The 17878-nt window shown below is 46.3% G+C and overlaps 1 protein-coding gene across 3 annotated transcripts in view; it reads right to left on the bottom strand.

Annotated features, from left to right (window-relative positions):
- Nucleotides 1–7814, bottom strand: part of LOC121283585 (cytospin-B-like) — a 57179-nt gene extending 49365 nt beyond the window's left edge. For all 3 annotated transcript variants that reach the window (XM_041198336.1, XM_041198337.1, XM_041198335.1), the window contains exon 1: nucleotides 7367–7814. The gene's annotated coding sequence lies outside the window, so the exon portion shown is untranslated. The remainder of the gene's footprint in view (nucleotides 1–7366) is intronic.
- Between the last annotated feature and the right edge of the window lie 10064 nt (nucleotides 7815–17878).

Genomic DNA, 17878 nt, shown 5'->3' on the forward strand with positions numbered 1-17878 from the left:
TTTGAGGAAAATTACAGCAAAAGTGAGAATAGAGAAGTTAGTTCAATTTTTTTTACAAGATATGGATTACCTAAGGAAATACAATCAGATAAAGGCTCAAATTTTAAGTCACAAGTATTCAAAGAAATAATGAGTAGTTTGGGAATAAAATAATTTAATTCTTCAGCTTATCATCCGCAGTCACAAAGAGCATTCAAAAGATGGCATCAAACTTTAAAGACCATGAGTAAAGTCTATTATCAGGAATGTCCCAATGATTGGGATAAAGGAATTCCATTTATACTGTTTTCTATTAGGGATGCTGCTAATGAATCAACAGGATTCAGTACTTATGAACTGATATATGTGCGTGAGGTGAGAGGATCTTTTAAATTAATTAAGGAAAAATTTATAAATCAAAGCTCAGAGCTCACTTTTAACCGGTGTGTCAGATTTCTGGGAAAGATTAACCAAAGCGTGTGAGTTGGCCGAAGAGCATTCGAAAACCACTCAACAAATAATGAAAGTTAAAGCAGATAAAAATGCCAACGCTTGAAATGTTGTTGCTGGAGACGAGGTGTTTGTATTATTTCCCTGTCTCTAGTGAATTGTTCAAAATGAGGCTTACTGGAACTTATCAAATCAAAAAGAAATGCAACCCAAGTAAATTTATATAGTGAATACTCCAGACAGGAGGAAAAGTTAGTGAGTGTGTCACATTAATATGTTAAAGCAATGTTATGACAGGGAAGATAGTTCGGAGTGTATTTATGGTGGTAAAACAAGTAGGGAGTGAAATAAAAATAGCAGAACACTCGGAGAATGAATCAGAAGTCAAAAATTCTAACCTTCAGTCATCAGATTGGATAATAAAGAGGTGCTTAAAAATTTGGATGTAATATTAAGCTATTTTCCAGAAAACTGTCACGAATACTTATGAAAGTTTGTACAAACTCATGGATCAATTTATGTAAATAGGCCAGGGAAAACATATTTGGCTATACATGATGTTAATGTAGGGGACACGTTGCCCATTAAGCAACATCCTTACAGACTCAATCCAGAGAATTTAGCCCATGTGATGCAAAAGATCAAGTCCATAATGGAAAATGACATTATTGAACTGAGTTAAGTAGCTGGAGATCACCCAAAACCAGATGGGATACAGCCATTATGTATTGATTATCGCAAAGTTAATACAGGAAGAAAGGTAGATTCAAATCCAATTCCACGGTTAGAAGGCTAATGAAATGATTTGACAGGCAATGATCGTTACAAAAATTGATTTACTGGACAAGCTCCATTGACTGATGCAGCCAAAAAAATATCAGCTTTTGTAACCCCAGATGGACTTTATCAAGGCAAAGTCATGTTTTTCAAAATGAAAAATGCACCAGCAAATTTTAAAAGATTAACCAACAAGGCCATTGAAGGATTATGCAACTGTGTATTTTTGATTCATGCATAGGATGTGGGCTTTGCTGGCTAGGCCAGCATTTTTTGCCCATACCTAGTTGGCCTTGAGAAGGTGGTGGTGAGCTGCCTTCTTGAACCGCTGCAGTCCATGTGGTGTAGGTGCACCCATAGTGCTGTTAGGGAGGGAGCTCCAGGATTTTGACCCAGCGACAGTGGAGGAACAGCGATATATTTCCAAGTCAGTTTGGTGAGTGGCTTGGAGGGGAACTTCTAGATGGTGGCGTTCCCATCTATCTGCTGCCCTTGTCTTTCTAGATGGTTGTGGTCGTGGATTTGGAAGGTGCTATCTATGGATCCTTGGTGAATTCCTGCAGTGCATCTTGTAGATGATACACACTGCTGCTACTGTGTGTTGGTGGTGGAGGGAATGAATGTTTGTGAATGAGGTGCCAATCAAACAGGCTGCTTTGTCCTGGATGGTGTCAAGCTTCTTGAGTGTTGTTGGAGCTGCACTCATCAGTCAAAAGGAGAGTATTCCATCACATTCCTGACTTGTGCCTTGCAGATGGTGGACAGGCTTTGGGGAATCAGGAGGTGAGTTACTCACTGAAGCATTCCTAGCCACTGACCTGCTCTTGTAGCTACAGTATTCATTTGACTAGTCCAGTTCAGTTTCTGGTCAATGGTAAGCCCCCAGGATGTTGATTGTGGGGGATTCAGCGATGGTAATGCCATTGAACGTCAAGGGGTGATGGTTAGATTCTGTCTTGTTGTAGATGGTCATTGCCTGGCACTTGTGTGATGCAAATGTTACTTGCCACTTGTCAGCCCAAGCCTGGATATAGTCCAGGTCTTGCTGCATTTGGACATGGACTGCTTCACTATCTGAGGAGTCACGAATGGTGCTGAACATTGTGCAATCAACAGCAAACATCCCACTTCTGACCTTATGATGGAAGGAAAGTCATTGATAAATCAGCTGAATATGGTTGGGCCTCAGAGTAGGAATAAATGAGTAATTTTCAGGTTGGCAAGCTGTTACCAGTGGAGTGCCACAGGGATCAGTGCTGGGGCCTCAACCATTTACAATTTATAACACTGACTTGGATGAAGGCACCGAATGTATGGTAGCTAAAGTTGCTGATGAGGCAAAGATAGCTGGGAAAGTAAATTGTGAGGAGGACGTAAGAAGATTACAAAGGGATTTTGACAGGTTAAGTGAGTGGGCAAAAAATTGGCAGATGGAGTTTAACGTGGGAAATGTGAACTTGTCCACTTCGGAGGAAGAATAGGAAAGCAGTTCATTTTTTAAATGGTGAGAGATTGCAAAACCCTGCAGTACAGAGGGTTCTGGGTGTCCTGGTAGATGAATCACAAGAAGTTAGTACACAGGTACAGCAAGTGATTAGGAAAGCAAATGGAATGTTGGTGTTTATTGCGACAGGAATGGAATATAAAAGTAGGAAAGAGTTGCTACAGTTGTACAGGGCATTGATAAGACCGCATCTGGAAAGCTGTGTACAGTTTTGATCTCCTTATTTAAGAAAGGATACATTACTGTTGGAGCAGTCCCAAGAAGGTTCACTGGATGATTCCTGCAATGAGGGGCTTATCTTCTGAGGAACGGGTGGACAGACTGGGCCTATATGCATTGGAGTTTTCAGTTTAAAAATAAGGGGTCTGCCATTTAAGACAGAGATGAGGAGAATTTTTTTTTCTATGAGGGTCTTTCATCTGTGGAATTCTCTTCCTCAGAGAGCAATGGAGGCTGGGTCATTGAATACTTTTAAGGCTGAGTTAGATAGATTCTTGACTGACAAGGGAGTCAAAGGGTTACAGGAGGTAGACAGGAAAGTAGAGTTGAGGCCACAATCAGATCAGCCATGATCTTATCAAATGGCAGAGCAGGCTCAATGGGTCAAAAGTCCTTCTCCTGCTCCTAAGTTGTTTGTTCATATGTATCTTATTGAAACATTTAAGATTCTGAGGGGGCTTGACAGGGTTGATACTGAGGATGTTTCTCCTCAAGGTGGAATCTACAACTAGGGAAGAGAAGAAGTCTTCCATTTAATTCAGAGATGAGGAATTTCTTCTCACAGAGGGTTGTTAACTTTGGAATTCTCTTTCCCAGAGAGCAGTGGAGACTGAGTCATTGAATATATTCAAGGCTGATTTAGACAGATTTTTGATCTACACGGGAGCTGAAGGTTATGGGGAGCGGACAGGAAAGTGGAGTTAAGGCCACAACAGACCACCCAAAATCTCTTTGAATAGCAGAACAGGCTCAAGAGGCTGTATGGCTACTCCTGCTCCCATTTCTTATATAACCAAGAGACCCCACACTGCTTACCACAGACCCTATCTGACAGGGGGGAGGGGAGGTTCTCAAGATTGAGTAATTCCTCTCCAATCCTGGTGATAATTCAGATTCGTGATGCAGTTCCCACTGTGTTGGCACCAGGGAGGAGTCGGTGTTGCCTGTTCCCCTCCTGGAGAAGCTCACTGCACAGAACGTTTACAACTTTGTTTGTTTTCAAGCTCCTTGTGGGTCAGGACGAGCAGGAGAATTCCCCCTCAGCCTCCACCCCTACTACACCCCACCTCCGCCCAGCCCCTGGAACCCCATACCCAGCTCCAGATTTAACCTGAGCTCCCAACCTCTCCCACCCATCCCCCAGCCTCAGCCCTAACCTTTGTTGCCCACACCCCCGTCCCCAAATCCCACACTCACCCCAAATGCACACGGACACTGACGGCAGCACTGTCCCATTGAAACTTCAGCTAAGCTCCTCAAGACATTACAGATCAGACAGGGAGCCAGTGGCCAGCAGATCAGTGACTGATGGGTCAGAGGTCACCGTTAAAATATCACAGGCCCAGTCGGCCCAGTGTAGGAGCCTGCAGCTTCAGGTCACATCTCTCAGCTTTCCCAGTACCAAGGCAGAGGGAAGGAGGGTCACTGCTATGAAGGTGGAGTGTGGGGGGACTGGACACACTTTGGGAGCCAGTATAATGTTAGAGGGGGGGGAAGGGCCTGGGTTGGCATTCAAGGTTTGAGAAGACGTAAGGGACTGGCACTGAGTACCTCTGGGATGATCGGGTTACTCTAGCTGTACTCGTGTCTACTTTCAGGATTCTTATTTATAGCTCACGGATCTTGTTTCTCTGGAGACTTGACATTTATAAACAGGACAGCGCATGACTAAAGCTAGACCCTTATCTCATCCCATGGGGTCTCCAATTAACTGCAGCCTGAGGATGACCCCATACGTCCCAGCACAACCCCCTCAACCAGATCAACTTAGCACGGGTCATTTGTAATCAGACAAACCTCGTGCAGTTTAACACGTCGGCCAGTCAGTGACTGAATCAGTCACCAGGAGCCTTCAAACCTCATTCGCCAAGACTCTATATATTGATCCTAAACCAGGACTTAGAACTCAAATCCCAACCCCACTCCAGCTGTACCCTCAGGCCATGGTCCTGACCCCAAACATTGACACTAAATCAAGGTCCTGACCCTAAGCATTGACACTAAATCAAGGTCCTGACCCCAAGCATTGACACTAAATCAGGGTGCTGACCCCAAACATTGACACTAAATCAGGGTGCTACCCCAAGCATTGACACTAAATCAGAGTGCTACCCCAAGCATCGACACTAAATCAGGGTGCTGACCCCAAGCATTGACACTAAATCAGGGTGCTGACCCCAAGCATTGACACTAAATCAGGGTGCAGACACCAAGCATTGACACTAAATCAGGGTGTGACCCCAAGCATTGACACTAAATCAGGGTGCTATCATTAGCATTGACACTAAATCAGGGTGCTGAACCCAAGCATTGACACTAAATCAGTGTGCTGACCCCAAACATTGACACTAAATCAGGGTGCTACCCTTAGCATTGACACTAAATCAGGGTGCGGACCTCAAGCATTGACACTAAATCAGGGTGCTGACCCAAAGCATTGACACTAAATCAGGGCGCTGACCCCAAGCATTGACACTGAATCAGGGTGCTGACACCAAGCATTGACACTAAATCAGGGTGCTGACCCCAAGCACTGACACTAAATCAGGGTGCTGACTCCAAGCATTGACACTAAATCAAGGTGCTGACCCCAAGCATTGACACTAAATCAAGGTGCTGACCCCAAGCATTGACACTAAATCAGGGTGCTGACCCCAAGCATTGACACTAAATCAGGGTGCTGACCCCAAGCATTGACACTAAATCAAGGTGCTGACCCCAAGCATTGACACTAAATCAAGGTGCTACCTCAAGCATTGACACTAAATCAGGGTGCTGACCCCAAGCATTGACACTAAATCAGGGTGCTACCTCAAGCATTGACACTAAATCAGGGTGCTGACCCCAAGCATTGACACTAAATCAGGGTGCTACCTCAAGCATTGACACTAAATCAGGGTGCTGACCCCAAGCATTGACACTAAATCATGGTGTTACCTCAAGCATTGACATTAAATCAGGGTGCTACCCCAAGCATTGACACTAAATCAGTGTGCTGACCCCAAGCATTGACACTAAATCAGGGTGCTACCCCAAGCATTGACACTAAATCAGGGTGCTACCTCAAGCATTGACACTAAATCAGGGTGCTGACCCCAAGCATTGACACTAAATCAGGGTGCTACCTCAAGCATTGACACTAAATCAGGATGCTGACCCCAAGCATTGACACTAAATCATGGTGTTACCTCAAGCATTGATATTAAATCAGGGTGCTACCCCAAGCATTGACACTAAATCAGGGTGCTACCCCAAGCATTGACACTAAATCAGGGTGCTGACCCCAAGCATTGACACTAAATCAGGGTGCTACCCCAAGCATTGACACTAAATCAGGGTGCTGACCCCTAGCATTGACACTAAATCAGGGTGCTGACCCCAAGCATTGACACGAAATCAGGGTGCTACCCCAAGCATTGACACTAAATCAGGGTGCTGACCCCAAGCATTGACATTAAATCAGGGTGCTGACCCCAAACATTGACACTAAATCAGGGTGCTGACCCCAAGCATTGACACTAAATCAGGGCGCAGACCCCAAGCATTGACACTAAATCAGGGTGCTGATCCCAAGCATTGACACTAAATCAGGGTGCTGACCCCAAGCATTGACACTAAATCAGGGCGCTGACCCCAAGCATTGACACTAAATCAGGGTGCTACCCCAAGCATTGACACTAAATCAGGGTGCTGACCCCAAGCCTTGACACTAAATCAGGGTGCTGAGCCCAAGCACTGACACTAAATCAGGGTGCTACCCCAAGCACTGACACTAAATCAGGGTGCTACCCCAAGCATTGACACTAAATCAGAGTGCTGACCCCAAGCATTGACACTAAATCAGGGTGCTGACACCAAGCATTGACACTAAATCAGGGTGCTACCCCAAGCACTGACACTAAATCAGGGAGCTAACCCCAAACATTGACACTAAATCAGGGTGCTGACCCCAAGCATTGACACTAAATCAGGGTGCTGATCCCAAGCATTGACACTAAATCAGGATGCTGACCCCAAGCATTGACACTAAATTAGGGTGCTGACCCCAAGCATTGACACTAAATCGGGGTGCTGATCCCAATGACTAACCCCCCTCCATGGAACTAGTTATTGGTTTTGATCTGCTCGCCCAATAGAATTTCAAATATGCGAAGCATGTGGAGTGAGTTTGGAAGCAGTCATCAGTCGATGTGGCAATTTCAGGCCATTGTCGACACACGGGTCTAATCCTACATACCACAATCTTTGTGTGGGTGTAGTGAGAATGAATGAACTCCCAACACAACAATGGTTCTTCTTTGAATAATCTTGAACAAATTTTTCAATAAACTCATCAGAGATGGTCACTCGTAGGAACTTCACACACACACACATACACACGAGTTACACAATCATATACACACACACATGGGGCAGTACAGGGCACACGCTACTCACCTCACGTGGTCCAGATCACAACTGATGGTCAGAGTCAGTGTCTGACTCAAGCTCTCACAAGATGACCCTTGTTCAGTGTAAATTCTGTGTCCCAGAGAGAAAAATCACAAATGTGAGCAAGACATCAAGAGCAGCCGCTATCCAGGAGCAGAAGGAAGTACTGTCCCAGCCTCAAGCACACACGCTGCACTGGGAGTAAACACCAATACCAGCTTCAATTCCGCAAATTCAGCACTGCTAAATTAACCCTTTAAGGGTCTCTGCAACATCTTTGTCCAAAAACAGCAGTGACAGAGAATTGCTCTCCACAAGTACAGCAGTGTAGAAGCTTCAGATTCCCAGCACCTCATTCACAAAATCTCCCAGCTTGTTCCAATCAGCAATTGTACAAAGTGACAGAGCAGAAAAGAGACAGAGGTAAGAGCAAGAGGAAGTCACAAACCTCCACAATTAGTCAGCGTGTAACAAGTCTACTGACAGTTTCAGCTCAGCCACATCCTCTTTGCTGTACAGCAATGACTGAAACTGCCTCTGCTTCACAATATTGAGGAAGCTCCAAGTCTCAGCTCTGGAAATACTAACCTCAGTGTCAGGTTGTTTTCAGGCTGGAAATCAGTCCTGCACTAAGATTAAAATAAGGCAGTGCTTATTATAACAACAAAAACAACAACCTGCATTTATTTTGCACCTTTCACATAATTGAATATCCCAAAGCTCGTCACAGGAACATAATCAAAACAAAACTTGACGCTGACCTAGATAAGGAGATAGGACAGGTGGACCAAAAGCTTGCTCAGAGACGTAGGATTAAAGGAGCATCTTAAAGGAGGAAAGAGAGGCAGAGAGGCTTAAGGAGTGAATTTGGGAGCTTGGGGCCCAGGCAGCTGAAAGCACGGCCGCCAATGGTGGAGTGATTAAAATTGGGGATGCTTGAGAGGCCAGAATTGGAGAAGCACAAGGATTTCAGAGAAAGGGAGGGACGAGGCCATGGAGGGATTTGAAAACATGGAAGAGAATTTTAAAATGGAAGCTTTGCCATTGGTCTGCTGGCACAAGGGGTGATAGTTTAATGGGACCTAGGAACATAGCATGAGACTTTGATGAGTTAGGATACAGGCAGCAGAGTTTGGACTAAGGCCAGGATATGTAGAATGTTCAGCACAGAAACAGGCCATTTGTCCCAACCAGTCCACATTGGTGTTTATGCTTCACATGAGCCTCCTTCTTCATCTAATTCAATCAGCATAAACTTCAATTCCTTTCTCCCTTATCTGTTTATCTAGCTTCCTCTTAAATGCATCTATACTACTCAACTCAACTGCTCCTGTGGTAGCAAGTTCCACATTCTCACAACTGAGGACGTTTCTCCTGAATTCCCTGTTGGATTTCTTGGTGACATCTTATATTGAGGGCCTGTAGTTTTCCTCTTCCCCACAGGTGTATCCAATTGATCAAAGCCTTCAATGAGAGAAGTGGCCCAGCCTGTTCATCCTTTCCCAATAGGTATAAGCTCACAGTTCCGGTATTGTCCTTTAGATCTTTTTTGCACCTTCTCGGGCCCTTGATAATCTTTTTATAATAATATAATGGTAAGAGTTGTACATTGTACTTCTTATGTGTTGTTTAACTAAGTTTCGATTCAAGTCCAGCAAACTTTTTTACTTTCCAATTTTATTCCTCTATAGATAAATTCAGGCGCTCATAGTCGAGTACATCAATTTCCAAGTTGCTGGTTATTGTGTCTCACGTATTCCAACTATTTTGGACAAAAACAAGATGTAGTGATGAACTTAAAAAAAGATTTCCCTTAGCTGGTGACAACAGATTACAGCAAACACTGCAAAACTCTGCAAACCAAAATCAGATTAACAGGAGTTTCTGTCATAGCGGCAATGTTATCTCGGGTTCTGACCAACCAGTAGTCACTACGGTGTGAGAATACCCCCATCTTCCTCAAACAACTTATGACAATTGGCAGTAGCAATCAGGAGAAAAGGGCTGTCACTTAATAAAATCAAACCTGCATCCACCACATCACATAATTCAGGCAAATCACATTGGCACAATCTTGTCACTAGACATGGTGACATTGCACAGGACAACAAGGAATCACTTTAGATTGAACCTCAGCTCCAACCAAAGCTTGATCTCCACTGTAAAGGCAAACCCTACACACATAAATCACACACTCGACGTCCACAGCCTTACATCTGAAAGGACCAAACCAGATCTTCAATACTTCATCTAACCAGTGCCTTGTTGGAAGAGTTTTTCTGTTGGCTGTTGTTGAAGCTTGGGTAAATAGAGCACAATTCACTTCAGACTAATAAAAGCAGGTAGTACGAGAGCCTATCTAGCTTCACTTCAGCCTTCCCTCCAGTGTCCAAGGTATTTGCCTGCCCTCCAGGCGCCCAGTGCCCAGGGATAATGCCTGCCCTTCAGGGACCCAGTGCCCAGGTACACTGCCTACCCTCCAGGGACCCAGTGCCCAGGGAAACTGCCTACTGTCTAGGGATCCAGTGCCCAGGGACAATGCCTGCCCTCCAGGGACACAGTTTCCAGGGACACTGCCTACCCTCCAGGGATCCAGTGCCCAGGGACACTGCTTACCTTTCAGGGGCCCAGTGCCCAGGGAGATGCCTATCCTCCAGGGTCACAGTTTCCAGGGACACTGCCTGCCCTCCAGGGACCCGGTACCCAGGGACACTGTCAACACTCCAGAGACCCAGGGCCCAGGAACTCTGCCTGTCCTCCAGGGACCCAGTGCCCATGGAGACATTCTAGCTCACAGGGACCCAGTTTCCAGGGACGCTGACTACCCTCCAGGAAACCAGTGTTCAGGGAGACATTCTAGCTCCCAGGGGCCCAGTGGCCAGTGGCACTGCCTACCCTCCAGGGAGCCTGTGCCCAGGGACACTGGCTGCCCCCCAGGGACTCAGTGCCCAGGGATACTGCCTATCCTCAAGGGGACCCAGTTTCAAGGGACAGTGCCTGCTTTCCACGGACACTGCCTGCCCTTCAGGGACCCAGTGCCCAAGGACACTGCCTGCCCTCCAGGGACCCAGTGCCCAAGTACACTGCCTGCCCTCCAGAGATCAATCCCTGACTCTGGTCTCAGAGAATAACACTTACAAAGTAGGAATCTGACACTGACTATTGTAAGGTTACCCTTAAACATCTATCATCACTTAGAATTATTAATTTGATTAAATTGTCTGTAAGTAATCACCCGGATTCTTAATATCCTGAATAACTGATTATGTAGAAATGATCACCTAGCAACACCTTGAAACCAAATATGCTCAAATATTGATAGTTTAATCACTCCAACTGAGCCATGTCCAGTCACTTTGGATTATCCCGAACCAGTTGCCTGAGGTTATCAGAATCTTTCACTGCTGACCTCCAGTGTCCAGCCAGATTCTTCTATCAGCATTTCAGGGAAGATTTCACCCTCTCCCTGTTTGTACTCCAGTTGAGGACCATGGAAAATAGGGACAGTGACAGCATGGATATGAAGTTGGTTGTGTGACAGGAAACAGAGAGTAATGATAATTAGTTGTTTTACAGAATGAACATAAGAACATAACATAAGAACTAGGACAAAAACAGAATTACCTGGAAAAACTCAGCAGGTCTGGCAGCATCGGCGGAGAAGAAAAGAGTTGACGTTTCGAGTCCTCATGACCCTTCGACAGAACAAGTTCTGTCGAAGGGTCATGAGGACTCGAAACGTCAACTCTTTTCTTCTCCGCCGATGCTGCCAGACCTGCTGAGTTTTTCCAGGTAATTCTGTTTTTGTTTTGGATTTTCAGCATCCGCAGTTTTTTTGTTTTTATAAGAACTAGGAGCAGGAGTAGGCAAATCAACCCCTCGAGCCTGCCCCGCCATTCAATACGATCATGGCTGATCTCATTTCGGCCTCAACTCCAATTTCCCGCCCTCTCCCCATAACCTTTCAACCCGTTACTAATTAAAAATCTATCTCCTCCTTATATTTATTCAGCATCCCTGCATCCACTGCACTCTGAGGTAGTGAATTTCACAGATTCACGACCCTTTGAGAAAAGTCATTCCTCCTCATCTCTGATTTAAACCTATCACCCCTTAGCCTAAAACTATGGCCTCTCATTCTAGAATGCCCCGCAAGGGGGAATATCCGCTCCACATCTACTTTGTCCATCCCCTTTAGCATCTTATATACCTCAATTAGATCTCCTCTCATCATTCTAAACTCTAACGAGTGTTGGCCTAAGCTGCTCAATCTCTCCTCGCATTTCTGGAATCAATCTAGTGAACCTCCTCTGAACCGCCTCCAGTGCAACTACATCCTTCCTCAAGTAAGGGGACCAAAACTGTGCACTGTACTCCAGGTGCGGTCTCACCAATGACTTATACAGTTGCAACAACACTTCCCTATTTTTATACTCTATTTGTTTAGCAATAAATGCAAAAATTCCATTTGCCTTCCTTATTACCTGCTGTAGCTTTCAGCAAAGTAAGATTTATAATGGAGTTTCCCCAGGAGTCAATGTCAGGAACCAGTTTCTCTTGACCGGTCTTAATAACTTAGGCAGGGGTGTGCAGGGCACAATTTTAAAGTTTTCAAATGACACAAAATTTGGAAGTATTTTGATCAGTGCGAAGAAGAATGATAGACTTCAAGGGGGCATAGGCAGGCAGGTGGAATGGGTGGACACGTAGCAGATAACATTAAATACAGAGAAGTGTGAAATAATTCATTTTGGTAGGAAGAACAAGGGGGACAATATAAAATAAAGGGTACAATTCTAAAGTGGGGCAGGAGCAGAAACACCTGGGGGTATATGTACACAAATCATATAAGGTGGCAGGACAGGTTGAGAGAGTGGTTAGTAAAGCATATAGGATCTTGGGTTTTATAAGTTGAGGCAAAGAGTACAAAAGAAATGGCAAAGTTTGAAAAAACATTGGGTCAGTCTCAACTCACTTTAGGGAGGACATGAAAGCTTCAGGGAAGGTGCAGAAAAGGTTCACCACAATTGTTCAGTGATAAGGAACTCCAGTTACGGAGATAGATTGGAGAAGTTATGACTACTTCCTTGGAGAAGGTTGAGAGGAGATTTGATGGGGTGTTCAAAATCATGAGGTGTCTGGTCAGAGTAGATAGGGAGAAGCTGTTCCCATTTGCTGAAGGGTCGAGAATTAGAGGGCACAGATTTACAGTGATTGACAAATAAACCAAAGGCGATATGAGGAAAACCGTTTTTTACAAAGCGAGTGATTAGGATCTGGAATACACTGCCTGAGAGTGTGGTGGAATGAAGAGCAGACAGGACTGTGCCAGTCACTTCCAGGAACTCAAGGTGAGAGCTTTTCCACCAGTTAAAATCCCAACACTCACACCGATATCTGTGGCCTGCACTAATGGTAAGCACTACTCCACCTGCATGCAAGTTTCAGTAAATTTGATCCTGTGAAGGCTGAACCCATTTATACACAAGTAATGTCTTAAACATTAAAACATTTTCAACAACTCACCAGCATGTTTGTCCTTACTTCCCTGTATATGCTAACTCTCACTGGGGCACAGTTCCTGAAGGTGCTGACTCTCACTGGGGGACAGTTCCTGAAGGAGCTGACTCTCACTGGGGGACAGCTCCTGAAGGTGCTGACTCTCACTGGGGGACAGTTCCTGAAGGTGCTGACTCTCACTGGGGGACAGTTCCTGAAGGTGCTGACTTCTCACTGGGGGACAGTTGCTGAAGGTGCTGACTCTCACTGGGAGACAGTTCCTGAAGGTGCTGACTCTCGCTGGGGGACAGTTCCTGAAGGTGCTGACTCTCACTGGGGGGCAGTTGCTGAAGGTGCTGACTCTCACTGGCGGGCAGTTGCTGAAGGTGCTGACTCTCACTGGGGGACAGTTGCTGAAGGTGCTGACTCTCACTGGGGGAACAGTCCCTTAAGGTGCTGACTCTCACTGGGGGACAGTCCCTGAAGGTGCTGACTCTCACTGGGGGACAGTCCCTGAAGGTGCTGACTCTTACTGGGGGACAATCCCTGAAGGTGCTGACTCTCACTGGAGGACAGTCCCTGAAGGTGCTGACTCTCACTGGGGGACAGTCCCTGAAGGTGCTGACTCTCACTGGGGCACAGTCCCTGCAGGTGCAGACTCTCACTGCTTTGGCTGACCGTCATTGATGCAAACCATTGTGACCAGAATCAGAGGGTTTTTAAGGGGTCAAATGGCTGGTTTCTGTGCACACTTTGGAGAAATTCCTGTTACTGTGTCACTGAGATTGAAATCAGTGCATGGTCTCAATTTACCTGTAGATGATTCTGGGCCCAAACAACTGTCGTGGTCAGAATTGAATGTGATGGATCCATGTGAACACTGAGTAAGCTCAATGAAAAACTTTCTGTAAAACATTGTGATACCAGAACAATTCAAGGGGAGAAAATGTGTGTCTGTGATACAATGTGCAGTTCAGAATGAAATCTAGAACAGATATTTTAAGAAATGGGATTTTACAGCATGACATGTCAACCCAAATAGGTCATTTCACCAAACACAAGACTGAAACAATGCAGCAAGATGGAAAATGGAGACAGAATTGAAATGTGCGGGAGTTAGGCTACCAGAAAATACTCAAAGTAGTTACAGGTCCAAAACCAACGGTGACCCCACTCCACCTAACACTCTCCCCATAAAGAGTAACACAGAAAGTGCGCCCTACCATTACCGTGCCCTCTAACAACTCAACTCAACTGACTGCATCCTCCAAATGGGCCAGCTGAGCTTCACAGCAGCACGCACCCCCAACCCCACCCAAAGCTCGCTCAACTCACATCCATAGAGCTGACAAACAGGCCAAAAGATGCTACCCATGTCATCACATTATTACCCGCTATAAGGTCATTACTGTCTATTTTATAATTTAGCAGTTGCTGTTATGCTGTAATAGTGTTTATTATTTATGCTGTTATTACTCTTTGTTCCTTGTTTTATGTTCCACATGATGTAATGTCTATATTAGTTATATTACTTTATATTATTCATCTATTATACACAATAAACCTTGTTGTTTTAGACTTCTGTGTTTATTACCATTGCTTGTCGAGCAACAGATTCCCTGACCTCTGTTCGGATGCGGCAACTCACTCAGTGAGACATAAAAGAGCATTCATGCTGACTGTGGCCCTGCAGGTACAAGTACAGTGTAGATAGCTTTGACATATCTGTGTAATTGATAGTTTGACCTGCCCCCAGTAAATGTCACAGGAATCAGCCCACAACGAAAAATTCACAGTGCTCCATTATAGTTGCTGCAGAATACGTCACCCAAAGGCCGGGATTTTCCCAAATTTGCACTAAGTGCGGTAGCAGGCATCGTATCATCCCAAACCTGCCTCATTATTTATGCATTCCTGGGAAACACACTGTTTCCATGGCGGGCGGGCTCCTCATTCACCCGCCCGCCGCCACCCTTCCACCACATCACGCCGGGCGCCATGTTTAAAGTCCAGCAGCAAGCAGATATCTCAGTGTTTCCAGCTCAGCACTGCCGCCTGGGAGACAAGGTTCTGAAACTGAAGAAGACTACAGTCCCTGCTTTGATGACGGGTCTGTCGAGCGACTGCTGGATGCACTGGAGGCTGCCGGGATGTCCTGTACCCCTGCTCTGGCCACAGGATGGGCATCAACGTAACCAATTCGGCTTGGGAGGCGGTGGCGGTGGTGGTCAGTGTCAATACCCTGCAAAAGAGGGCAGCCACCCAATGCCACAAGAGGATGAATGGTCTCCTCCGTTCCGCCAGGGTAAATCACTCATCTCATCACTCACAACTCACACACTCACAAACCCATCACACACCCACAGGGCCCTCACTCACTGCCAGTTCAAGGGACATCACCATTCATTCTCTCACACTCACCGTTACTGTCTTCATTCCATCCATGGGAACACTCACCACCCACACAAGCCAGGCATATTTATCATCTGGCCCAGCAGGAATCCAGCTTATGCTTTCCCCGTCTCTATTCATGCAGGACAAGCTGACACACAACAAGAGGGAGAGGTCGCAGACTGGTGGAGGAATGTCTGAAATCAGGTTCCTCACGGACTTTGAAAACAGAGCCATCCAGCTGGCCGGTGATGACCAGGACTGGTACTTTGCTGATGGTGAGGTCGGAGCTGCTCTACCAAGTGAGAATCCAGCAGTGCAACATCCATCAGACTCCCATGCTGTGAGTGATGTGAACTGTTTCACAGGCCAGTGCAATGCACTAATTATGTCCCCTCGCTTTCACAGGCACATCTGGGAAGCAGCAGACAGAGTCCATGACTCAGGGCCTCCAAGCAAGCTCCGAAGAGGAATCTGAAGGCACCCTCCCTGAAATCCCATCACAGCGCTCACCCACACTCTCCACGAGCACAGACACACACACTTCGGTGGGTCCTAACTTTAGAGTAGCCTCGGGATCACAATCTGGTGAGCACATTGCACTATCTGATCCACAGCAGGTGGAGGCAGGGATTTCCCAGGTCCCCGGCACTCGGAGGACTGCTGGAGGCCAGAACGTTGCTGAGTCTGAGTCAGATGATGAGCCTCTGCACTCAGTCATGTCACAGTTGCTGGAGCTGCAACGGCAAGCTCGGGAACATCAGGAAGAGCTGTCCGCTGCACTCAGAGTGCAAGGCACGATGGAGGAGTCTGTCCATCTTCAGGCTGGGGTGATAGCGCTGGCATTGCAACGCATCAAGGTCAACACTGGCAGGATGGCGGCCGCCATCGAGACCTTGTTCCAGAACACCATTCCTGCACTGCTGCACAGGCTTAACTCCATCACTGATGCCATAGTTGGCCTCCAACAGTGTGTACGCAAGAGGGGTGCTGGGCAGCTCGATCTCACTCCAGCTACTCCTGCTCCTCAAGGAGTCAGCCTGGGGTGCCCGGGCACTTATAGGGAGGAGGATCAGCAGATGCACACTCCAGGGCCATCCACCCAGGGCACTCCAAGAGTGTCAGGCCCATCTGAATCTCCTCTTCCTGTGACCTCAGCAGGTCCAGCTCCACAGGCCGAGGAGGGTGCCACTGCCACAGAGCAGGACCCCAAAAGCAGGCCAGGGCCCTCCAGGTCTCGGCCCTCCAGAGAACATCCACCAAAGTCATCACAGACAGGGTGTCACAGTCAGCAGGCTGCCTCCACTACCACTGTGGATGTCCAGGGTGCATCAAGACATAGCGGCAGGGTTAGGACAGTTAAGGAGAGTTAACTCTTTCAGAGTCAACCAAATAAACTAAATTAACAAAATCAGGGACGAAATAAACACAGCCCCTAAATTAGGGAACTGTAAAACTAAAGACAAAATTTAAAAGGAAACTTACAAACATCAAATCAAAATGTGATTAAGAGGGTCGATAAAGTACCCCAGCCCCCGCTGTGTTAGTTGCACAGCCTGGGCACGGGTGTTAATCACTTGTACATAATTTTCGCTATTGTCAATAAACTCCCACGAATGTCTCCCTGCCTATGTCTCCTTGTTCTGATGAACAGTGTTCGTGTCACTCAGGTGTGAAACTTTTCTGCACAAGATAAAGGCAGGTGTCCCAGTCCAGGGCCTCTTCCATGTGCTCTGTGCAGCCTTCAGACCACAGTGATGGTCCGGCCTCACACTCCCTGGAAACGTTACTGATGCCTGCATCTTAGCAGTGTTGGTCATTGCTGCCAGAATGTCGTGGGCAGGCGCCACAGAATTCTCCCAAACTCTCTGTGTGCTCTCAGCACCTTTCAGGTGGGTCTGGGCCCCATCACACCAGCATCTGCGACCAGTGATGCTGTACACCAGCTCCTGAAGGGCTCCGGTGCTAAAGGTGGACACAGCATCAGATGCTTCTAAAGTTTCATGGCTGCATCTCAATGATATGACCCTGATCACAGAGTGCAAGCAAGCTGCTCTCAGCCGGACAGGAGTCTGAAATTCTCAGAGGCTATGTGAAGATCTATGGAGTGTCCTCACTGCATGTCGTCATCATCCTCCTGTAGTCAAGTGACTATTAGAGCCTCCACTGCACCTCCATGACAGGAGCCTTATCACAGAGGGTATTTGCTCTCCCTGTCTTTCTATTCTCTCTCTCGCTATTCTCTCTCTCCTTTTCTCAATTCTCCCCCTCTCTATTCTCTCTCTCTATTCTCTCCCTCCCACCATTCTCTCTCTCTTTTATCTGTCTCTATTCTCTCTCTTTTCTTTCTTTCTATTCTCTCTCTCTCCATTCTGTTTCTCTCTATTTTCCCTCTCTCTACTCTCTCTGTCTCTCTCTAGTTGCCCTCTTTCTGTTCTCTCTCTATTCTTTCCCTCTCTCTATTCTCTCGCTCCTTTTGCGCTCTCTAGTCTCTCTATTCTCTCCCTCTCTCTCTATTCTCTCCCTCTTCTCTCCCTCTATTCTCTCTTTTTTCTCTCGATTCCCTCTTTTCTCTCTGTCTTTCTATTCTCTCTCTCTCTATTCTCTTTCTCTGTATTTTCCCTCTCT

This window comes from Carcharodon carcharias, chromosome 10 (assembly GCF_017639515.1).
Source record: "Carcharodon carcharias isolate sCarCar2 chromosome 10, sCarCar2.pri, whole genome shotgun sequence".
NCBI classification, from domain to species: Eukaryota; Metazoa; Chordata; class Chondrichthyes; order Lamniformes; family Lamnidae; genus Carcharodon; species Carcharodon carcharias.